Source organism: Patella vulgata, chromosome 6 (assembly GCF_932274485.2).
Source record: "Patella vulgata chromosome 6, xgPatVulg1.2, whole genome shotgun sequence".
In the NCBI taxonomy this organism is placed as follows: domain Eukaryota; kingdom Metazoa; phylum Mollusca; class Gastropoda; family Patellidae; genus Patella; species Patella vulgata.
Genome location: NC_065884.2, coordinates 60,938,585 through 60,963,836, shown reverse-complemented (window position 1 = coordinate 60,963,836; position 25,252 = coordinate 60,938,585). Strand labels below are relative to the sequence as shown.

The following is a 25,252-nucleotide window of genomic DNA, read 5'->3' as shown; positions in this document are numbered from 1 at the left end:
AAAAATTAACAAACAATATACTTTAATTAATGAGCACAAAACAAAATTAAAACAATGGCATAAGACCACTTCAACTCAACCGCCATCACATAACCTAAAGAAGAAACAACCTGTCAAATAGCAACTCTCTGGGCTTTTTTCTGGGTGTATGGATGTGAATAACATCTTTAAATTCAATACAGCGTGGACCCTGTGCAGCTGCGCTGTGCGTGGTACCTTAATATAGTGTCGTGTGGACAGCTGCATTGATCAGCAGATGATTTCCCAATTCGCCAGTTTGAAGCTATTCACGCTTTACCCATAAGATTCTTCAGATGTATCAACGAGAGGTCATGCGTGGGCAGGTATGTGTTGAGGCTTTACCATCAGTTTTGAGAGTTGCATCAAGGCATCGCCATCCACATCTATATTGGCATCAAAGAACGTCGGTATCGAGGGCTGAATCCTGGCATTACCACCGGAATCCACACCATTAACCACGTCATCAGACCAAGATCACAACATCGTGTACCGACATTTTACCATCAATAGCTTTTACCACATTACACAGTTAACACCATTGCCAACAGTCGTATCCTGCTATAACAATTATAGCAAGCAGTATCAACAGATATATAATACAGTTTGACATTTTGAATTTGAATAAGAACAAAACTAAAGATGGCAGCATAACACAGATAACTAAGATGAGCGGTTTTTGTAATGAAGAAAGTTTCATGGGTGGAAATCTTTGCCATTTCCAAAAGAGCAAGATATATCATTTAACATTGGTCACTGAGCGTTGTTGGTTGTTTACTTCATACCAAGAGATATAGCACAAACTTGTCGAAATTTGCTATGGCACATACAGCAGTGTTCATATTCAGATCCGAAATTCGTTCCGCAGTTTCCACACAGGACGCTGTATTTGACAATTTCTATCATAGGTACGTCTAAATAGTTACACGGTTGGCATGGTAATACAGGAGAACGGCGAACGTGACACGTGACAATACCAAATAAGGCAAAATAGGAAAGAAGAAACACCTTGGTAACAGCCGACATCTTGGATGGTTGGTGAAATGCTGGAAAAAAAGAAAAAGTAGAAATATTTTAATATTTGGGAGAGTATATATAACGCCTCCTATCTTTCCACTCGCCATCTTACTAAATATGCGTCCGATTCCGTGCAGGGTTTTAATAGCCCTTCTTGGCTTTCGATTAATCTATTATATAAGATGCACATACAACATCAGTTCCTAAAAAAACTTTTTTATTCATGAGCGCAACATTTTATGATTTGGCATTTGATTGGCTTGTATAGTGTGCGAGCCAATGAACACCCGAAGTACATATACCGAGATTTCCACATTTTCTCCACTAATATGTATGTATTAAACTGGGCTATGGGTAATTGAATGGTGTTTAGCATAGAGGTAAAACACACAATAGGTTAAAGAAGCTAAATCGCTAATATTTGGGACCTAGGTATTGACACAAATGGGTCGCAACGCATATAATAATGTAATATGAATGTATATTAAACTGATTTACATTCAATCGTTTCCGTTTTTACCTTAAAGGGCTAATCCCGATATTTTTTGGAGAATAAAATTGCTTAATTTTGTATAAATCCCTTAAAATCCTCTAGCTAAGGGCCGAGCAACTAACTCAATATTTGGGATAAGATTTCAAATAACTGAAACCCACCAGCCTTCATCTGGAAATGGAGACCGGTGTCCCAAGCTGCATTATGCGGTGTCTGGATAAAACCAGACTTTTGTTTTATAAAAGTAATGTGTAGGTGACGTTTACCTTTCGTTATCAAGTACAGCACATGGGTCATTCACTATATAGACCTCTCAAGGAACGGGAATCGATTATGAGGTCTCCCAACGAAAAAACTGACACAAAATCTTAAAAGGGTTACGTGTCCGGATAAGCAGTTTTGACGTTCACGTCCAAACGACTCAATATTCTGAGCTGGTATTTTGAGAGAAGTTAAATACACCATTCCTCTATATTTTGGCACTTAAATTTCATACGTACTCTGACTTTTATTTTTGAGACTCTCTTGAAATCGGGATAGTCCCTTTAATTTCAAATCAGTTATATTCGGCGAAATACGCCAGAAGTCTCAATCGAATGGCAATCTCTAGCACCTGGTTATTCCAGTCTACACCGATAGTATTTATTGCGCATGTTCTCCAGATAAGAATATGGCGTCACCGTTTGACATGACTTGTGGAATATGTCTAGCCTCGTTCTTCTGGTCCCCTGTTACAAATGGCGCTGAACGCATTATGGTGCACGATTCGTGTACCAATGGTAAAATGTTTATTTTGTCTTAAATATTGAATATCAGAAGCATATCTTTTCTCGGTAGGATAACAGCATCAATGTTGATTTAAATTGACAAATAATTCGTGCTTTCAATGTCGAAGATTTTGAGTTAGAGACTTAGCTACTTTAAAAATAGATTTAATATGCAAGCGAAACTGGTCCAAATACGTTAACAAAGGTCCATAATTGATTTTAATAAAATATTTATAAGAAAACCTTGAAATACACGTATTACTAACGTCGTAAATAGTTCTTTCAATTTCACTTTGTTCTTAGACACATATCACACAGAGTTATTTCCGACCCATAATACAATAATCAGTAGTACTTGATGGAACGGAGCCAGTTTTCCCGCGCTTTAACTGAATTTCGTTTGTTTTCAGGGAGACTTAATTCTATATTGCATAAGAAACTATTGGGTTGTTTTTTTGTTTGCTACAATGTGCTTCGACTAAACCCCTGGCTGTGAAATGGTATAAAAGCAAAAAAAAAAAAAAAAAAATCAAAACAACCTAGAAATAGAAAGCAATGATTTCTTAACAAAACATCTCTTCCTAATACGACGCCTAACCGTGTTCACTCCGCTTTAGATGTTTTATGTTTAAGCTGTGCTTTTGATTATTAAACAATTAATGGAAATGCAGAACCACGCAATTCAAACAAGCAGAGGGTCAAGGTGACGTGGTGAGTATGTATGACGCAGAATCAGTTACCAGCAGGTACTGGGTTCAATTACCTGATTAGCCGAGAAAGGCGCAGTTCAAACTACTATAGGATTGATTATCCCACCAACACGACGACGATACTGTCATTCATAAAAAAACACATCTAAAATTCTGATTTGATCGAATACCATACACACAAAAATATTCCATGGGTAAGTAACGTTGCCAGATTATTTTTTTCTATAGCCAATCTCCCTATCTTGATAACAAATAAATCTATAGCCGATCTCCCTATCTTGATAACAAATAACTCTAGATTCAAAGTCCTTTAAACCCAGGGGGTATGGCGATGGTCCCACCCACAACCAACATGTTTCTGTATAAAAATTACAAGACTTATAAATCTTAACACATATGGCAATGCTACGAGGAGTATGGGGGCTGGAGTTCTAATTATGACGACCTTGTAACGGTTCTATAGTACATTATAGTCTTTAAGACTTCACACCTCTTCGTTAATGTTAATGAGGGCATTGAAGTCTCTTCCTCCCAACGGATTTCAAAGAGATATAAGAATTATTGAATTCTTAGTTTTAATCGACCATTAGCTCTTAAACAAAGTGTTTATAAGTCTCAAGACTTTACTAAAAGTTTTGTTAATGTTACTAACATGACTATAATGTATCCTTATTAGGAATTAAATCTTAAGTCATCTACTGAAGACAAGGAAGTAATCGATGACTGTGATATTAATTATCTCCCTTGGTATTAGAACTTGTTCTCGAGTATATGTAACGTAAAGTGTTATTGGATTTCATACTCAAATCACATCAAATAGTTTCCAAATAGATTATTAGGTTTTCATCAAAGCGAGGGTCAGTGATGTAAGGCACTAATCTTTCTTATTTTAATGTACGTAGTTATCTCCCCTGATAATAACTAGATTAGACAAATCATCAGCGATCATTATCAAAGTACTACTGGCTAGTGGCCACCATGAATGCGTGGATCAGGCTTAAAAGTAAGTAAATATTATAAGTCGTAATTATCTCCCCTGATAATAACAAAAAAAAATCGTCTTAAGTCAAACCATATCAAATGGTAATTACCATCTTTCAAGCATGGGTCAATGTAGGAAGGAAATAATTATCTCCTTTGATAATAATTTTATAATCAATTTAAAAGTTAGGTAGAAGAATTATGTTTATAATTTTTATTACAATATTGTTAGCCATATTACTATATGCATTCATCACCTAAAACGTACAAAGCTGAAATGGTACTGGGTGTTCTATAAATGTTTAGTATCCCTTGTCAATTAGTATCTAGCCGATCCCTGCATTGACCGAGTAAGTTCATCCAGATTTGTCAGTGATGCAGGACGGAGGACCTGACAAGGACAGCTGTCTAGTCGTTGACCGTTGGAATTCGATAAAAGAGTAGGCCGTAGTGTCGCTGTCCGGCCAAAAGTTCCCTCATAGCAGACTGTATAGCGTATGCCCGTCTTCATTAGCCCAGTTCGGAGCAGAACAGTAGGACGTTAAACCCCATTTCATTTCATTTCATTTCAGTATCTGGCTTATAAATTGAATCAGACATGAAAATGGGGGTAAAGGAGAACGCTACTCAACACGACGAATCAAGCCTATAGCATTTATTGTTTTAACGCATTTCAGATATATTTAAAAAAAAATAAAACCTCAATTTTGGTATTCCAAAATTACGGAAACAAAAGATGATTAATGAACCAACCGTCCTTATGATGACGCGTGTATACCATGCAGTGTGCTAAGCAAGATATTTGGCCCGGACAGCGGTGTTTCTGCCTGCTCTTCGTGGTTCTTTTAAGTGCACGCACAAGGGTTGCCAATTTCTGGTCCCGTCCGAACGACTAGACACTGTACCTTACCAGGCCCATGCCTGCACAATTGACAAAGAAAATCTGACTGAGATTGATTCAGAAAATATGTTTGTATTTTAATGTAATATCAATGAAAGAAAATATTCAGAAATGGCTTTTCTTTTCGACAAATATTAGCTTTGGGCGATTACATAACCATCTCGCGACCTTGACGAAATCTGCAGTTGGCTCTAACTTTTAGACTTTACCAACCAACATGCCATAGTGTAGAGTTTATGACTACATGTATATGTACACCATTTGCTTGATAACGTTGAGAATCCTCAACGAAACGTAGATGTAATAAATATTCTATTTGTGTTCCGTATTATGTTTTCATTACGTGTGTAAATTGCTAAATGCCACTCAAAGAAGACCATGCATATGTTAAATGCGCGCTAAATAATAGTTATGTATCATTTGATAAAGTTTAGGATAACTATATCGATGTATAATAGGGTTTGTGACGTTAATGAGTCGCAATGGGAGTATTAAATTTGCTAATGCGTATGATTATGAATTAACTCAGATTCTAAAGTTAGTAAAAGCAATTCGCCAACACTTTAGAAATATTAATACTGAAATGAAGTAGGATTACAATAAACGTCGGTCACAATAAGATGGATTCTCTCGTTCTGGATGGGGATCACGTGGCTAAGTGGGTAAGACGCTGGCTTGCTAGCCTGGAGGTCGAGTGTTCGATCCCTGCATTTGCCGAGAAAGTTCATTCCGATTTTCCGGCGTGGTTTCCCCTTGTCAGTGATGCAGGACGGAGGACCTGACAAGGACAGCTGTCTAGTCGTTCGGATGGGACAAAAAACCGAGGTCCCGTGTACACATTGGCGTAAAAGATCCCTTGGCAGTTGGAATTCGATATAAGAGTAGGCCGTAGCGGCGCTGCCCGGGCAAAATTTCCCTCATAGCACACTGTATGGCGTATGCCCGTCTTCATTAGCCCACGTTAGGAGCAGAACAGTAGGACGTTAAACCCAATTTCATTTCATTTTCATTTCTCGTTCTGGACATAAAATGAATAGTATTACGGATATTTACTTATTACAAGACCGACCAAAATTCCAATGAAACCCCTTAAATGTATGAATCCATTTAAAAGACCTAGATCAACTATATCGGTTCGGTAGTTGCCGTGGAATATGAATTTAAACTGCATACCACTCTGTTTGTCACTGCTCACCGAGGCTTCAAATTAAATATATGAAAAGAGTTAACAAAACGAGTTAACAAAGGCTTACAATAGTTTAAATTTTTGTTGTTTATTTCAATCTAATAATTTAAGATTTTTACTTAATTTCTAATGAATTAAAAAAATAAAATCGACTAAATCGGTTCGGTAACATCAAATTATATATCGGTTTAACCCCTTTAAATCTATTCACAAAACTAACAATGGCTCATAATATCTTCAATTTCCATCTTTTATCTCAATTGAATCTACCATTACTAAATCTCTAATGGATTTTTAAAATATGAAATCAACGAAATTTGTTCGGTAGTTGCCCTTGAATCTAAGAACATAGATATCAAATGCCCGCTAAATCTTTTATTCCTTTCGTTTATCTAATTGGACGGTGTTGTGCAAATGTGTTCTAACCCACAAATTTCCAAAAATCGTTTTAGTACATGTTTCGATTAAAGAATTCATGACGATTGATATGCAATATTGTTCTAAATGATATCTATTAATAGAACAAAGTTATTTATAGATTGTTTTATAGAACATCATTACAAAATACTCTGGCTCCTTTTGCTTATTAAACATTCTGATGTAAGTGGGTTAGATCACTGTTATTTCTGAAAATGCATTTTGCATAACAAAGCTATGTGTGTGTTAGATCAGTCTTCTGGTAATTATGTTGATGGTTAGATCTTTCTCTTCACACTGTCCATTTTCGGTTTAGGGTATTGAAACACAATTTTCTTCAAATGATTCCGACTTTGGTGATTTAAAATGCGCATTGAAGCGCCAGCAGTGCCTTTTTACTTCTGGTGACTACATGCTGGTAATAGAGAGGTGTACCCCCTTCACACATACACCACAACCTTGCTTTGACTTCAAAAATCAGGCAGATCCCCGATGGAAAAGAATGCGTGTTAACAGCGTACAGAGAGCGGGGTAGAACGCCCATGGTGGCACTCTTAGTACGTTGACAAAAATCTCATCAAGCTCCCTCTAGACCAGTCAGATCGTGCTACGCTATCTCACCTCTATTACGGGCTTCGTATAGTCCCCTTCAGACAAAACAAAGTCCTCGCTATGCCCCCGCCCCCAACCCATCCCCTCTCCCCACATCACGCTCTGCTCTCAGTATATGCTTCGGTTCCACTACATTGTCCCGGCTTTCACTGCCTCTCGATACAATGCTCACAAAGATCTCGCCACGTCCATGCCGCTTTCATACACGATCTGGCAGATTTTTTTTTAGGTCGTAGCGAAGTCGTGATTTATGTGTGAAGTTAGGTTATTTTTTAGATCTCCTAATATGAGGCTCAGTATCTGTCCTACAGCCCAATTGATCCACTAATCATTGTGAAAGCATTGTAACAGCGTATCAATGATGGGGCTGGAGCGTCGTGTTGAGAGCGGTGGGGACGTTGCTGTGCGGCGCAAATTGTGTGTGCCAAGAGCGTAGCGGGGGAATTGTGTACGCGTAGTGAGAACATGAAAATGCCTTCTCACTTACAAGAGTTTTCCCGCATTTCACCACAACCTCACCACACTCTATTTAATTTTTGTGCGAAGGATATCCAAAATTTGAAGCACACTATTCCTGGTGATAGCACACAGTTTTATACTGGCTTTGATTGTGACAAAAATTTAAGAAAAGACATTGATAGCTTTAATGGAATCATAGACTTTGAATTGGAGTTTAGTGATGAATAATTAGTTTAATCAATTGTATCATTTTGGGGCAAAATTACGCAAATTAAGATTATTTTGGTTGGAAGTTACGCAAAAATGACCTAATCACATTTCATGCGTTACCATGGTTACTATTCCATATTTCAACTATTATTGTAGTACATTTTAGTCCTATATTGTATTTCATGATGTTAAAGTGACAAAAGCTTTCTGGGACTTTGAATTTTGTTCTTTATTGGAATGGGTTCTATTTTCTATTTTCGGTGTTTTCTCAAAACTTCAAATTTGGGGTTAAATCACATTTGCATAACACCATCCAATTATTCTAGAAAATTAAATTCGGTCAGTAGTTGCCGAGATATAATTATGTATTCAAAATTCACACTGTTCTTAGCGCAACAGTTCACTGAGGCATCAAAATAAGAATCGGTTTAACAGGGAGAACACCAAACTGATTAAAACACAGATCCTATTTCGTTTCGTTTTTTATAGTTCAAAATTTCGTTTTACTTGTCTTTACTACACTAGGGTCTGGAAGAGTTGTTATATAACCCGCGTTCTGGTTAATGTGAGGGATTAGTCAATGAAACAGTTCACCGAGGCATCAAAATACAAATCGGTTTAACAGGGAAAACACGGATCTGATTAAAACACAGATTCTATTTCGTTTCGTTTTTTATAGCTCAAAATTTCGTTTTACATGCCTTTACTATACTAGGATCTGGAACAGTTGTTTTTTAATCTGAGTTCTGTCGAGAGATTAGCCAATTAAACGGTCTGTTGCAGCGAGTTCTCGGCGTGCGATGCACGGAACTGAGGATATCCTACTAGAAACATCAACGCTGATTGGTTAATTACACGTCTGACAACTGGTCAGATCTTCTCGTAGTAAAGTTCTGTCGAGAGATTGGCCAATTAAACGGTCTGTTGCAGCGAGTTCTTGGCGTGCGATGCACGGAACTGAGGATATCTTACTAGAAACATCAACGCTGATTGGTTAATTACACGTCTGACAACTGGTCAGATCTTCTCGTAGTAGAGACCATCGAAAGTATAAAAAAACGAAACGAAATATAGATATGTACTTTAATCCGATTGGGAGGGCACCTTTAAAATATTTTGTGTTCATTTTATGTTCTCGCACACTTACTATTTAAAGTATCTCCAATAATTGTTTTACCCGATCATTAATCTTGTCACGTTTAGTGAAAAAGTCAAACTCGATTCTCTGGTAAATGAACCCAAATTGAATTTGATCAAATAAATCACCATTAAGTAATAGAAACGATAATACAAAATGGCGTAATATTACACCAGGGAAATTATAGAATCGGTATTAAATTTTTGGTCTATGGTATAAACATGCCGCTATTTGAATACCGAAATGATATGCGAAACGTAATCTCTGTTTTTTTTTTATGGTGTAGCGATTTAGTTAAAGCGAGAATTTCAAATTTTCTAAGAAAGTCAAAACATAATTATTTCTATGTCTTTTGCTCAATAGGTTATCAAATCACTATTATACGATCATGTGCATTATTTGCCACCCTTAAAAATGTATGACACAGGAAATTACAACACAATAACCTCCCCTGTTTTGCTATTGACAACATGGGGCAGCCATTTTCCAACGTTGAAATTTGAAGTTAAAAATGATATTTTTGCCAATTTCTCAGCTGGAAATAGTGAATTATAGGATTAATAGGGTTATTCTTTAACAAGGTAGGACTGTTTATGGATACCATCTATTTTAAGGCTTTATTTTAATACATTTTAAAAATATAACTTGAAAATTTGCAATTTCCGCTTTAAACTCAACAAATTTTAGTTGAAATCCCCCCAGATCATTGATAATTATAATTATGACATCATCGTTGGCTAACTCATTGATATATTAACAACATGTAAACGGTAACTGAAATAAATCCGTAAAATTTCTATGGGCTACAAATACTGAATGGCAGTCCATTTAAAGATGTAACGTATTCTGAATGACCCGAGGTGGGAGGGGGGCGCAGATTAAGTTTTAGGCTGGTAAAAAGAGAGAACCATCCGCTAACACAGCCATATGCAATAAGCAATCGGGCTAAATCTATCATTTGGGAAATCTCTAGGGTTGTACTACCTTGGCGTCAGATCAAAGGGTTACCAATGACCGTTAAATACATTCAATAATTCTACGGGGGATGCAATAATCCAAATAGTGTGTTCAGTAAGAATTTGAAGGCCCAATATCACAGATTTAACGACCGAGGCAGAAAATGATCAAAGGGTTACCAATGACCGTTAAATACATTCAATAATTCTACGGGGGATGCAATAATCCAAATAGTGTGTTCAGTAAGAATTTGAAGGCCCAATATCACAGATTTAACGGCCGAGGCAGAAAATGAAATGAAATGGAATTTAACGTCCTACTGTTCTGCCCCGACTGGGCTAATGAAGACATGTATGCGCCTTGCAGTGTGCTATGAGGGAAATTTTGCCCGGGCAGCGGCACTATGACCTACTCTTAAATCGAATTCCAACTGCCAGGGGATGTTTTACGTACATGCCAATGTATACACGGGACCTCGGTTTTTAGTCCCATCCAAACGACTTGACAGCTGTCCTTGCCAGACCCTCCGCCCTCACCACTGACAGAAGGAAACCACGCCGGTTAGTCACGATGATCTTTCTCGGTCAACACCGTAATCAAACCAGAGACCTCCAGACTAGCGAGCCAGCATCTTACTCACTTAGCCACCGTGGTCCACCCAATCATCCCCCAATCATTATACTACATATACGATAATATAAAATGAATACGACCAGGAATGTCAAGCCCCGGTGTGTGTTTCCACTAGATTGGCTGATAATTATAGAAATTGTGTTTAATCCTTGGAAACACTAACTAGAATCTCCAGGGTTCAAATCCCGCCGGTTATACTGTAAGACTGACAACAATAAAGGTGTGTCTAGTCGTTCGGATAGAACAAAAAGCGTTGTCCACTCGTATATGAATAGAAGTGTTCGTGAAAGAAAGCCATACCCTGGCAGTTTATGTGTGCAAGAAAAGCAGGTAGAAACCCGCTGCCCGGACTAAATTCCCCACATAACCTTTGAAATTAAAGGAGCTAAATCGCTAATATTTTGGACCTAGAAATTGACCCAAATGGATCGCAACGCATATAATAATGTAATCTGATTGTATATAAACTGATTTACATTCAATTGTTTCCGTTTTGACTCTAATTTCAAATCAGTTATGTCCAGCGAAATACGGAATGTGTCTCAACCCTATAGCAATTTCTAGCGTCTGGTTATTCCAGTCTATTAAGCAGGCTCTCCAGTTAAATTTGTCTAGCCTCGTTCTTTCTAGTCACTTGTTGCAAATGACGCTAACACGCACTATGGTACACGATTCGTGTACCAATGGTAAAATGTTTATTTTGTCTTAAATATTGGATATCAGAAGCCTGCCTTTTCCTGGTAAGATCACAACATCAATGTTGATTTGAATTGACAAATAATTCGTATTTTCAACGTGTAAGACTTTGTATGATATTGAGTTAGAGACTTAGCTACTTTAAATATTGGATATCAGAAGCCTTCCTTTTCCTGGTAAGATCACAACATCAATGTTGATTTGAATTGACAAATAATTCGTGTTTTCAACATGTAAGACTTTTGATGATAATGAGTTAGAGACTTAGCTACTTTAAGAATACCACTAGTTGCCCCTTAAAAAGGCCGAGGAATTATGCTGCGCATTTAATTTCCTTTAACTAACTTAAATCATAAAACAATTCTATCGCTTTACAATCTTATTAAGGATCATTCACCTTTAACTGTATCAAATTACCCAGACAAAGACGACAAGATCTTCTCGCCTAGAGATCTATTAATCTTTTTACCCCTTTTTGAAGTCATCAATCTAGTATTTTATACAACATTTTACAATATATGAATCTCATCTATCAAATCCTTCTTGAAGCTGATCAGATCTTTTCAAATGGCTTCGAAACAAATAAATTTAATCGATTTGTCAACATATAAAAAGTATTATTACTGACATTATTTTAAAATTAAACATTTAATAAAAATGTTAATATAAATTTCTCCAATTTTAACAAAGATTTTAAGACCAGCGAGTTAAAGTTGGAATATTGTGCATGCAATTATTAAAATAATAAAAAGCAACCGTGTCCGATCTTTGTATAAAATAATATTTTGGTTTTCTACAAACTTCTTGAATCTCACAAATCTCCACAATTCTCAAATACAAAGTTTCAAAATTCTAATTCATTAAAGTCTCGATGCGTCATTTTACTTTAACGTTTTTTGAATCACATGCAAACTACAATATTGTGAAAGACTAATCTCTAATAGGAATACCAGTACAAGAATGGTCCAACTTTGTTAAGTATTACAAAAATACGTGGAATTGAAATGTCATCGATCTATACACTCCTCGCTACAATGTAATATATCCACCGCCATTTTGTTGTCCGCGAAAAGGTATGGGTAGGCCTGCTTTAATTCCGATTGAATCCAAGTCGGGAGGTTACAGAGTTGGTATTTTTATTTATTTAATAAATGTTAAATATCAATCTGTGTACATATTAGCGTGAATTACGCTGTGAGATGAAAAATTTGACACTTTAGCGAAAATGCAAATGACGCATTGTTACTTTGTATTGCTTGGCTAGTTAAGCCACTAGGTACCCACATTCAGAAAAGTCACCGGTTTTCGTCTACTTTACGATCAAGTAACAGTTAACAGTGTTTTATTTTTCAATTATTAATATATATATACCAAAATGTTTTTTTTTTAAACATTACTATGAAAATTCCGAGAAAAACCCATCAAAAATAATGATTAAATTCCAGTCTTTATCATGGTTAAAATCACATCAAATATACACTTCGTGTTTAGGATACACGTAGATTCATAAAAACGCTATGATACAAATTTTCAGCGTCTAAAAGTAACAAAAAAGACAGTAAAAAGACGACAATGTTATACGGACCTTTTCCGTATGAAAACTGTTCGATACGTGTTGCCGTATCCGTGTGGAGTTTAACGTAATGAGAAATACACACACATTGATGACGTCACGCACAAAATCCATACGGATTATGCTTGCCAAAAGTCTATATTGGGTCCACGATCTGGTACGTGCAGATACGTTCGGGTACGTTTTGATACGATCTACACGATGTTTACGACTGACCTCAATATGACAAGACCTGATAGGATCACCTCGATTACTCCATGATTAAAACCACGATTTCAATCGTAGCGCAAATCGTGGTAGTGGGAACCTAGCATATACCGATTTTTTTTTTACAGAATCGTGAACATTAATGAGATCTTATAAGAACACAGTTGTGTCGATTTTTTTTTATTTCGCTAAAAACTGGATATAATCTATTCAATTTCTAATGTATTTAAAATTTAAATCGGTTCACTAGTTGCCTCAATGGTGCCGCTCCACTATTAAGACAGTGCAAGGGATTTGATCTTGTCGGTTAACCAATATACAGCACTTTTCTGCATGCCTTTTGTGCCATAACCTGCAATGCCAACAAGTCCTGTACAAGGACAACATGTTTTAAATTTGGTTGAAGCTTGTTGTGTCTTTCCCTTTAATGTCAATGACAAGTCAATGTCGTTTTCAAACGGCGGACTTTAGATTTATAATATTTCACGAAAACTGACTGAGAGACCTATACGAAACACACAATACATGAATACAGCACAGACACATGCACTTGCTCTTGTAGGGACTGAAATAAACCCAATTACATTATCTCGACTAGGACATGAATATCACGCGCCATATTGTTATGACTCGGTGAAGGACACTTCGTTCTCGACCATTTCGCAATAAGCACCTTTATTGCCAGACTTTATTCAATCCTTAAAAGGTTTCCAGTATAACTAAATTGGTCTATTTACAGCGCTGTTAATTAAAAAAAATCAAACTTGAAATGATGTGAAAATGAGATGCCGAAAAGTAGGATCTTTAACCCCATTTCAGTTATTTTGTCAAAATGGCGGGTATTATATCGTGTCACTACTGTACTATGCTAGCCAAGACTACAATGTAAAAAAAATTATTCTGTTCAAGTGCCTGTAACAAAACTGTCTCCTGATAATTCTGATAAATTATCTAAATTTATAAATTTTTTTTTTTTTCAGTTGAAACTCGTAAAAACAAATAGACGTTTTAATTTCACTTATCGATATATCGATATATCGATGATGTTCTATCACTTTAGAATTCATATATCCTGATGAGCTCGAAGTTAAAAATACTACTGACAGCGACAATAACACTTCCTAGATAGATCTGCGTCTCGATTTTGACAATTGCTATAAACTGAGTATTAAATTGTACGATAAACGTGATGATAAACGATTGTTAACTTTCCCTTTATTAGTAGTAACATTCCACTGTCTCAGCTAATTTAATACGCGAGAGCTTTTTCCTTTTAACCCACTAAACATACAAAAACCTTTTAAAAAGTTTTATGGTCATCATATTGACTTGATTAGTAAATAACATGTCTCTTTCGGCTTTTATTCTAGATATATTTAATCGACGCGAATACTTCTTCATGATTATGTGTACGACATCTGTTAACAATGTTCATCATTTTGCATACGGACAAGTCCATTGGCCAATTACGCTATTTTACCGAGATTTTGTCTAATGGTTTTGATGCAGCTATGGCGGGTGCGGCGCCAGGCAGGGTAAGCTTACTCTTCCGGACACCTGTTACCACTGCCCATCGTGTATTTTGTACATGGTGAACGGTCCATTTGCTGATTACACTATTTTGCCTATACCGTTTTTTTTTTTGTTTTTTTTAGGACTTCGAATTTTGTCGGGATCACGTGGCTAAGTGGGTAAGACGCTAGCTCGCTAGCCTGGAGGTGGGTGTTCGATCCATGCATTGGCCGAGAAAGTTCATCCAGATTTTCCGGCGTGGTTCTCCCTTGTCAGTGATGCAGGACGGAGGGGCTGACAAGGAAAGCTGTCTATTCGTTCGGATGGGACGAAAAACCGAGGTCCCGTGTACACATTGGCGTGCACGTAAAAGATCGCTGTCCGAGCAAAATTTCCCTTATAGCACACTGTATGGCGTATGCCCGTCTTCATTAGCCCAGGTTAGGAGCAGAACAGTAGGACGTTAAACTCCATTTCATTTCATTTCATTTCATTTCGAATTTTGTCTAATGGTTTTGATTGTTATAGGGGATCACGTGGCTAGGTGGGTAAGACGCTGGCTCGCTAGTCTGGAGGTCGGGTGTTCATTCCCGGCATTGGCCGAAAAAGTTCATCCAGATTTTCCGGCGTGGTTCCCCCTTGTCAGTGATGCAGGACGGAGGGCCTGGCAAGGACAGCTGGCTAGTCCTTCGGATGAGACGAAAAACCGAGGTCCCGTGTATACATTGGAATGCACGTAAAAGATCCCTTGGCAATTGGAAATCGATATAAGAGTAGGCGATAGTGCCGCTGCCCAGGCAAAATTTCCCTCATAGAACACTGTATGGCGTATGTCCGTCTTCATTCGCCCAGTATAGGAGCAGAACAGTAGGGCGTTAAAACCCATTTCATTTCATTTCATTTCTTTTCTTTGATTGTTATACTTGGTTTTATTTTATTATGAAAGTCTGTTGACGCTAATTGCAAGCTTAAGCCGGGCCCTAGGAGAGGGGTATGGGTGGCGGGGGCTTTCTGTGCATCACTCCGGGGCCTATTTAATCTTTTAGGTCGGCACAGACGGTATTTGTCCCACAGAGCCTTCAACCCCCATCCCCGGTCCAATCCCCGATGCCCTGGCTTGGCAGAGGTGATGGTAGAAACCATATTTTTTTAGTAGTACTTGTATATCGGATACTCTAGATTTTTAACAGATTTGCGGTTAATGATTTAACGTAAAAAATGGATAACCGAGACTTTGTTTCTTATCGTTACAATGGTAGAAATGACAATCGAGGCTACACGATTCTTGTAATGGAGATAACTCGGCTAAGAGTGAAGTAATTTGAAATGTTGAACATATTCCCCTTTCATTATCTATGTTTAAACTGTTATAGCGAGAGTGGTTAGCTCTTTATGTAATCCTACATAATGTCCTTTAAACGCCAATATCAACATAAACCCTTCTATGCCAAGATGTTTTCACATATGAGCCCCTTTGCTCAATTTTAGAACCACTTAGTTCATAAGATACCAAGAGTAATCTTCGCTTTATTGGCTGACGTCACGATTTATAAGACCTATCTGTTTCTGAAAGTATAATAATGCATTAATGACTTATGCATCGTGACGTCTTGAAGCCGCACCGTTGACCCCAGTGGCATATCATATTTACAGACCAATCTTCGGACTGTATTTATATGCTAAGGGACAATCATCAACCAATTGGAATGACATAAAATACCCTGCCGATATATTTCTGACTTGATTTAAACCAATCTAAATACTGTACCATCCCAATAACATACCGCTCTGTACTTGCTTTTTGACGTGATTGTTGGTTGTGTATTTGCCGACAAAAGGAATTCGGCCTACTGATGTCATAACAACTTTACCTTTCAGTTTTGGCGTTCGAATTGATCCAACGTCTATAGGTGAATCTATATGAACGCCACACAGTAGCAGCAATACGAGAAGTAGATATTGCCAGATGATGTGCCGGACTTGGTCGAGGCGTTGTCACACGTTGCCATCCGGGCCTTCGGTGATCTCTACTGATTCACGATATAAAAAAAAACGCCCGTAATTTTAGTTAAACGAAATGATCGTAGTGTCACATCGTTTTTTGTTTGTTTGTCGTGAATTATGAGAGAGAGAGAGAGAGAGAGAGAGGGAGAGAGAGAGAGAGTCATTTCGGGACTAACACATGGTTCAAATTTATTTCAATAGTTCAAGGTTGAACGGGCGACCCTACTTCTTGTCACGTACAACTGGGGAATCGTTGTGAGTTATGACCCTGTGATTAGTATAGCGTCACAGTAATGATAATAACAAGTTTCTCTTCTGATCCATGTAATACTTATATGTTAAAAGAATCTATATTACCCATAGTTTTTCTGACTACACATCTAAAAGTTGAGTCCAATTTTTATTCATTTATTTTAACCTATGATGTATATGTTAATATAAGTATTGTCTTTTACATATAAACGATAATTTATATTTAAACATACATTATGCAAGGGCTAGATGGCATCGCTAGCCTGCGATCTTAAGTGGATTGTGATCCGATTTACTGCATAACTTTCCTTTTCAATTAAACGATTAAATGGATAATCGAGACTATGCTGTTTAACGTACTGACTTTAGTAATGATGACCGAGGCTAGGCAGAAATTTTATTCGCTTAGTTCTCGGTTGATAGTCCATCAATTTGAATGAAATTTTCAGCAAATTGCCTTTACGTTATCTAGTTTTTAATTATTATAGTGAGAACTGCCAACTCGCGTTATCGAATCTCCCATAATGTATCTTTAATTGGCTTCTCTTATTTCTGTCATTGTAATTGAGCTGTGGTAATCGATATTTAATTTTTACTTATGACATTCACGATTTCGAATCCATTAAATTAATAATTTTACTTAGCGTGTGATGTGGAAAATGATGAAATTGTAGCAAATTATACATTACTTGTAATCCCTGTAATAAATCCGTGTTATAAATGCTTAAAATGACAACACGTATCCTGAAAGAATCCATATTACTCATGTCATCCATATTACCCTTTGTTCTTATTACCCGTATTACCGCTATATATGCTCTAATGCCCATTCAAACCTTATTACCCATTCATCCTTATTACCATATCATCCTTATCACCCACATTACCCATAATATCCTTTGTTACCCACATTGCCCATATCTATATTACCTATATTATCCCTATTACCCATATAGTCCATATCCATATTACCCATAGTATGCGTAATTCCGAATGGTTAGCACGTGCGCGCTGTATCATACGGCCTGTTATTGGGTCAGCTGGCGGGGTTTCAATTCCCCGGTTGTACGTGACAAGGAGTAGGGTCGCCTGTCCAACCTCGTGGGTTTTCTCCTGGCCCTCCGGTTTCCTCCCACTGCTAAAGACCCCTACGCGCAAGCGAATTATTGAAATAAAATTGAACCATGTGTTAGTCCCAAAACGACCTAGTTTGTGTCGAGTGGACGTTAAACCCATTTTCTCTCTCTCCCATATTATCCGTAATACCCACAATACCTATATCGCTATTATATAACACATATTACCGAAATGAAATGAAATGAAATGGGGTTTAACGTCCTACTGTTCTGCTCCTATACCGTGTTAATGAAGACGGACAAACGCCATGCAGTGTGCTATGAGGGATCTTTTACGTGCATTCTAATGTATACACGGGACCTCGGTTTTTCGTCTCATCCGAAGGACTAGACAGCTGTCCTTGTCAGGCCCTCCGTCCTGCATCCCTGACAAGGGAGAACCACGCCGGAAAATCTGGATGAACTTTCTCGGCCAATGCAGGGATCGAACACCCGACCTCCAGGCTAGTACATATTATCCATATTACCCTTATAACTCATATTATCCTTATTACCCATATTATCTGACTTTAAAGGACCTAAGTCCGTAACTCAAAATCCTCCAAAATCTTCGACATCGAAAACACGAATTATTGGTCAATTTAAATCAACATTGATGATGTAAACTTACCGGGAAAAGATGAGCTTCTGATATCCGATATTTAAGAAAAAATAATTTTTTAACATTGGTACACGAATCGTGTACCATAATGCGCTTCAGCCCAAGGTGTATTGAGAGACTCGAGGGACGAGGCTAGACACATTGAACTAAATCAAATGGAGTTATGTAGACTAGAATAACTAGACGCTAGAAATTTGCACGCGATTGAGATTGCTGACTTATTTCGCCGAACATAACTGATTTGAAATTGGAGTAAAAACGGAAACCATTAAATGTAAATCAGTTTATATACATTCATATTACAGTATTATATGCGTTGCGACCCACTTTTGTAAATTTCTAGGTCCCAAATGTTAGCGATTTAGCTCCTTTAAATTTTAAAATAAGATTAATAAGTTGTATTTAAATTATTTATTTTTTTTTACTGATAATGTACATATATATCACCCATATTAGCCATATTATCCATATTCCCCTCATAACCCATATTATCCTTATAACCCATATTATTTGACTTTAAATTTTAAATTAAAATTAATGAGCTGCATTTAAATTCATGAGTTTTTATGCTAACGGAGCTAATGTCTTTATTATTGTCACAAGTCCATTATTTAAACAATAATTTATATTTAATTGACTTCCCTTAATTCTAAGCTCTCGAGAAATATTAATGGATTTCTGTCGTGAGCCTGATTGAAATATCTCAGGCGGAAAGTATATATTTGAATACACGATTGTAAATTATGGAAACAAGCTTTTCGATAATTTTGCCAATTCAAACATTTCTTATTACAAACCAGCTGAAATCTCTGGAGCCTGTTTCACGAAATTTTAACTAAGATAAAATCCAAATTTGAGTAAATTTGATTGGATAGTATTAGATTGATTTTGGTGCTTAGCCAATCAAAATTGAAGTATCTACTAAAATTTGGATTTTATCTTTAGTTAAAATTTCGAGAAACAGGGCCCTGGACAACAATAAAAAAAATGAATTCCAGCGGGATGAATCAAGTAGGTAGAACTTGACAATTTATGCGAGTCAATATTACCTTGAATATGGGTAAAATATATTGTTGTTATTGTATTGTTTATTTAAGTGAATCAAGATCTAAGCCTCGTCCAGATGATCATATTGCTGTTCTAAATATGATCATACAATTCATTATATGATGTGTCCATATTTATATATTTATATACTCTCCAAAATCTAAAATTACGTAATCACTTAAACTCAATTTCCGCAGCAAGGATTTTATCGTCTAAAATATATTAGACAGAAAAGGAATTGCGTTTTAATGAGAGAGAGAGAATTGCGTTTTAATGAGAGAGAGAGAGAGAATTGCGTTTTAATGAGAGAGATATAATTGCGTTTTAATGAGAGAGAGAGAGAGAATTGCGTTTTAATGAGAGAGAGATAATTGCGTTTTAATGAGAGAGAGAGAGAGAATTGCGTTTTAATGAGAGAGAGATAATTGCGTTTTAATGAGAGAGAAAGAGAGAGAGAGAGATAATTCGCTTGCGCGTAGGGGTCTTAAGCAGTTGGGGGAAACCGGATGACCCGGCGAAAACCCACGGGGTTAGACAGGCGACCCTACTTCTTGTCACGTACAAACGGGGAATCGAAACCACGCCAGTTGACTCAATGACAGACCGTATGATACAACGCGCACGTGCTAACCATTCGGCCACCCCTTCCCCCGCGTTTTAACCCTTGTCGGTTCACGTGGGGTCTCCGTGGACCCCATGCACATGTTTTATAGTGTTTTGTAATAACTACTGGGTACAACTTTCTGAAATTTACTGACTTTGTCTCCTATACATTTTTACACGTAGCGAAGAGTTCGATATTCATCTGCTTCCCACATGCAGAGTTATGTTACATGCAAATCAGCCCCAACACTTGAAGGGAACAAGGGGCCCAACCGGACCCCTAACTTATAACTCACAGTAGTGATTTCGCCAATGTGTTTGCTGCCTGATACCATATTGCGTATGTCAGAGTACTCCCTCTTTTAGCATCTGCATGTTACAAATATCAAAAATTAAATGATGAATTCCAAATATTGAATGGTTTTTGTATCAACCGTGAATTGCCATTTAACCTCTTTATCACATAGTACACAAAGTAGCAATTTGGTGAGAATTATTAAATCCACCCACTCTTCACAGAATTCCTACTGTCAAGGGTTCTTTTACGTGTATACACGGGGGAGGGGGCACGGTTTTTGTCCCATCCGAACGACTAGACATCACTCCTGACAAATGGGAAACGGGCTTTTAAAATATCGATATTCTTCACTTGCTACACCGGAATTACATTTAAAAATATTTTATTCAATAAATCAAACCGCATTGAACAACTGGGAAAGGTCTATATAAATTCTCCAAAATTATTCGAGAGTTATCCCCCATAAATATGACCATCCTTGCACATACCTTCACATTTACGCATAAAACAATCATAAAATAAAATTTAATCAAGTTAATAAAATGCCAATGTTTGATAAATAGATGGTGTAAAAGATTTTAATAACTTAAAGTGCTTTATAGAGTTAGACATTGTGAAACTAAACAGATCGAAGGTCATAACTGTCATGTCGTGGCGGCTTTGACTGAAACACTATTCAAATTTAGTTTATCATGACAAATCGATCCAAATCAATTTCCCTAGCATAAACATTTAGGATTTTGTATGAAAGTCTAGATGGGGGATCACGGCGGCTAAGTGGGTAAGACGCTGGCTCGCTAGTCTGGAGGTCCGGTGTTCGATCCCTGCGTTGTCCGAGAAAGTTCATGGAGATTTTCCGGCGTGGCCCCATCCCCTTGTAAGTGATGCAGGACGAAGGGCCTGACAAGTACAGCTGTCTAGTCGTTAGGATGGGATAAAAAACCGAGGTTCCGTGTACACATTGACATGCCCGTAAAAGATCCCTTGACATTTGGAATTCAATGTAAAAGTAGGCCGTATTGCCGCTGTCCGGGCAAAATTACCCTCACAGCACACTCTATGGCGTATGCCCGTCTTCATGAGCCCAGTTCGGAGCAGAATAGTGGGACGTTAAACCCCATTTTTCTTCATTTCATTTCAAGAAAGTCTATGGAGTGAATCAGGCAACCGAAAAATAGCATAAGATTATATATATATATAGTATGGAAACATGTTACAGGCGATTATTTGAAGGTATTTAGCAATGCACGGGTTACAACCTTTTAACTTCATACCAGTCTGCTTCAGCTGGACCCATGTACATTAGAATATGGAAACAGGTTAGCAAGTTGATGTGAACATCCCTAACAAAAGTACCCCCCCCCCCCACTCCCATTGCTACCCATTGGAGGAAGGTCAAGATTGCAATCCTAAATGGTAGTTGTAGGTTTATGCATTGCAGAAATATTGAAGATCCACGATGGCCGCCATACCATATTTGGAGGAAGTAGTGTCTAACAAAAATGAAAACCTAAGAGTAGTGGGTAGCATTTGTGGAACATTATTGACGCGTTTGTCCGGAACGTTAAGTTGTCTGACCATTATAATCTACTGTATTATTATTTTATATTTCCTATCACTACATGCCCCACAAAAATTATATTATAGTATATTTACTAATATTGTATTTACGGTATTCACGAGTTTCAGACTTGACCATTACATATGAACAATTAAAAACTGTAAGCAGTGTTAAACTTTACACCATCGCTAGTGTCAGTACTCAGTGAGTAAGACTCATTACTAGGCTGGCCAGTGAGTAGGACTCGTTACTAGGGAGTCTAGTGAGTAAGACCCATTACTAGCGGTCCAGGTCTCGAACCCTGTGTTAGGCGAGAAAAATTCATCGGGATTTTCCGGTGTGGTTTCCCCTTGTCAGTGATGCAGGACGGAGGGCCTGACAAGGCCAGCTGTATAGTCGTTCGGGTGGAACGAAAAAACGAGGTCCCGTGTAGTCATCGGCGTGCACGTAAAAGACCCCTTGGCAGTTGGACTTCGAAATACGAGAGGGCTGTAGCCCACTATATGGCGTATGTCAGTCTTCATTAGCCCAGTCGGAGCAGAACAGTAGGACGTTAAATCCCATTTCATTTTATTTCCTTTTTTCATGATAACAAAACTGTAGTACCAATATTTGAATGAATCCCTAATTAAAGTTTATAATTTTGTCCTCTTTAATTTGCCGTCGTTCTTCATGCTACAAGCTATTGTATATATAAAATTCGACACAATTTTGACTCGTACGAAGTAATTAAAAAAATGAAGCATAAAAAAGTGTCTTTTCCGGTTTGTCAATTAAACAAAAACAAAACAAATCCCCCCCCCCAACCCCCCCTCCCCCCCCAAAAAACCCCAAATCCCCGCCACCACACACGGTCGATATTTGAATAGAATAAACTCTATCCGGTTCTACTCATGGATTAAATGGAAGCCTTAATCCCTGAATTAACTAGAACTTAAAAACCCCGGTGACATGCTCACGATAAATCATATTCTGTCCCACATACGATACCCACGACAACTATGGAACTAGCGTGTGATATCACCATTAACTATAGAATCAGAAAAAAAACCATATCATATTACAGAAAATAAGACCATACCCTGCCTCGCGAATGATACTCATCACAACTGTAGAATCATAAACAGATCTAGTAAATCATAGGAAAATAAGTTTCAATGTAAAGTATCCGCGATTATAGTACTCGCAGGCATATTAAGCATAACATATAATGATGAAACCAAACAAAAATTGTTTCCGTAATGTTAAACTGAAAATTTATATGGCTAAACATAAATAATTAAAATATCCGTTATCTTCAAAGCGAACAACTTAGCCGAAATTCATTAATTAAATTAAAAACAACAAAAAAAAACAAATTAAAATTGATTTTTATCCTATCTCAACATCGTTTACAAAATAACTTACCTTTTTACTATGATGTATATTCCCTACACCTTGTTCTATCGTTTATAGCAGAGCAATCTCCGTCCTCGGCTTGATGATTCCTTCTTAGTGATTTCATTCACGGTCTCTCATTTTATCTCCCATTCGTGACAAGTTGACAGTTCACGTGGGTACGACGCGATGATGTGGGTGTATTTGTGTTACACGCTGGTTATCCGCCCCTGATAGGACACTAGGGGACCATCTTTGATGTTGCAACCATTAATATCATACTGCGCTTCCAATTTGATTTGAGTACTGACCTGTTACTGCATTCCGGTACTTTTTAAGCATGACGAAGTTCACTTAACACAAATAATAGATCGGACATGCTAAAAAGTACAATAAGCGTTTTCCAGTGTACTTTTATGTACAAGAACTGGATCTTCATGAAACCAAGCCAAACCATCTAGAAAACCGAGATGGAAGACTACCATTGCTAGCCGGGGTTACCGAGCTTGGGTAGGGTAAGTTACATTGCATAGTCAGTGATTAAGTCTATCTGACGGTTTGGTGGACAATGGAAAGGACAGTGATAATTTCGACGCAAATTCCGCACATTGTAATCTATATTATGGTATTTCTGAAATAAGTGCTTAGATCACAAATCAACATACAGATACCGCCCTCACGCATTCGCATCTCACTTTGGACAAATAAACCCTTTTACTAACACTGAACAGCCATTTATGTTTATAAACAATATTTTATTCATGATATCTGAAATGGATTGGGGAACAGATGTGGCCTATGTGTAAAACCTTACCTTCTATCGAAACCCTAACACCTTTAATTCTGGAAAATATTAAATGAGTTTTATGTTCATGGAATAGGGTTTAACGTCTTGTCCACACTGTACTTTTAAAGACTAACATACGGAATGTGCAATGTCAGAATATCTTTAATGTTCAGTATCGATTTGTACGTTGGACAACGGTGTTTTCCTAACGACAGGTGCCACTTCTGAGAGAGAGAGAGAGAGAGAGAGAGAGATGGGTTTAACGTCCACTCGACACGAACTAGGCCATTTCGGGACTAATATATGGGTCCATTATATTTCAATAATTCGCTTGCTCGTATGGGTCTTTGGCAGTGGGAGGAAACCGGCTTACTCGGAGAAACCCAATCTGTTTAAAATACAGATCTTTTTAGTAGGGGAGCTAGTTGACCGTTGTTCCTAAACTTCCGGACAAAATTGGCACTATGCCTAACGGAGGCACCACGCCGGCCGATTGTCAGAATGGGAATTCTTAAGTTGTACATCCCCTGGGTTTAATAGGCTGTACATCCCCGACATCGCGGAAAAAGTCGATTTAATTCAAATTTTTGCGGACAAATTTAATCTTCGCTACATATGTTCACGTTGCTAAGGCAAACTTTAAGGTGCCCTTCAGAACAAAAAATCCCCTGGCTTATGGCTTCAGAACGCCCCCTATAGTGACCCGAGTACGTAGGTTTATTTCAAATATGACGGACAACTTTTGATTCCTTTTTCAGCTGATAGGGTATGGTCCAAAAGTAAATAAAACACAACTTCAGAACAAATAAACCCCTGGGCTCCTACTCCAGAACGATTTCCAAACTGAACGCGTCACAACATCCCGGTAGAACTAGTAGAAACCAGGATTGTTTCAAGTATGGCGGAAAAAATTCTTCTTTCGTGACCATGGTGCCAAAATGGACCTATAAATAAAAATTACCCTTCAGAAGAGAATATCACCTGGTTTCTGCACTTCAGAACGACTCCTACAGACCCCTGTAGACTGGTTTATTTCAAATATGACGGACACAGTTCCGCGCACCTCACGCCAAAAGCTCGCCGTAACAAGCCGTTTCAT

General features: G+C 37.6%; 1 long non-coding RNA gene across 1 annotated transcript; it reads right to left on the bottom strand.

Moving 5' to 3' along the window:
- On the bottom strand, nucleotides 1-23,701 carry LOC126824530 (uncharacterized). The gene is made up of 2 exons (XR_007681550.1): nucleotides 23,397-23,701; nucleotides 1-1,064 (listed from the first exon to the last, which is right to left on the bottom strand). It is a non-coding gene; the product is annotated as an uncharacterized LOC126824530 (long non-coding RNA).
- Nucleotides 23,702-25,252: the final 1,551 nt, after the last annotated feature.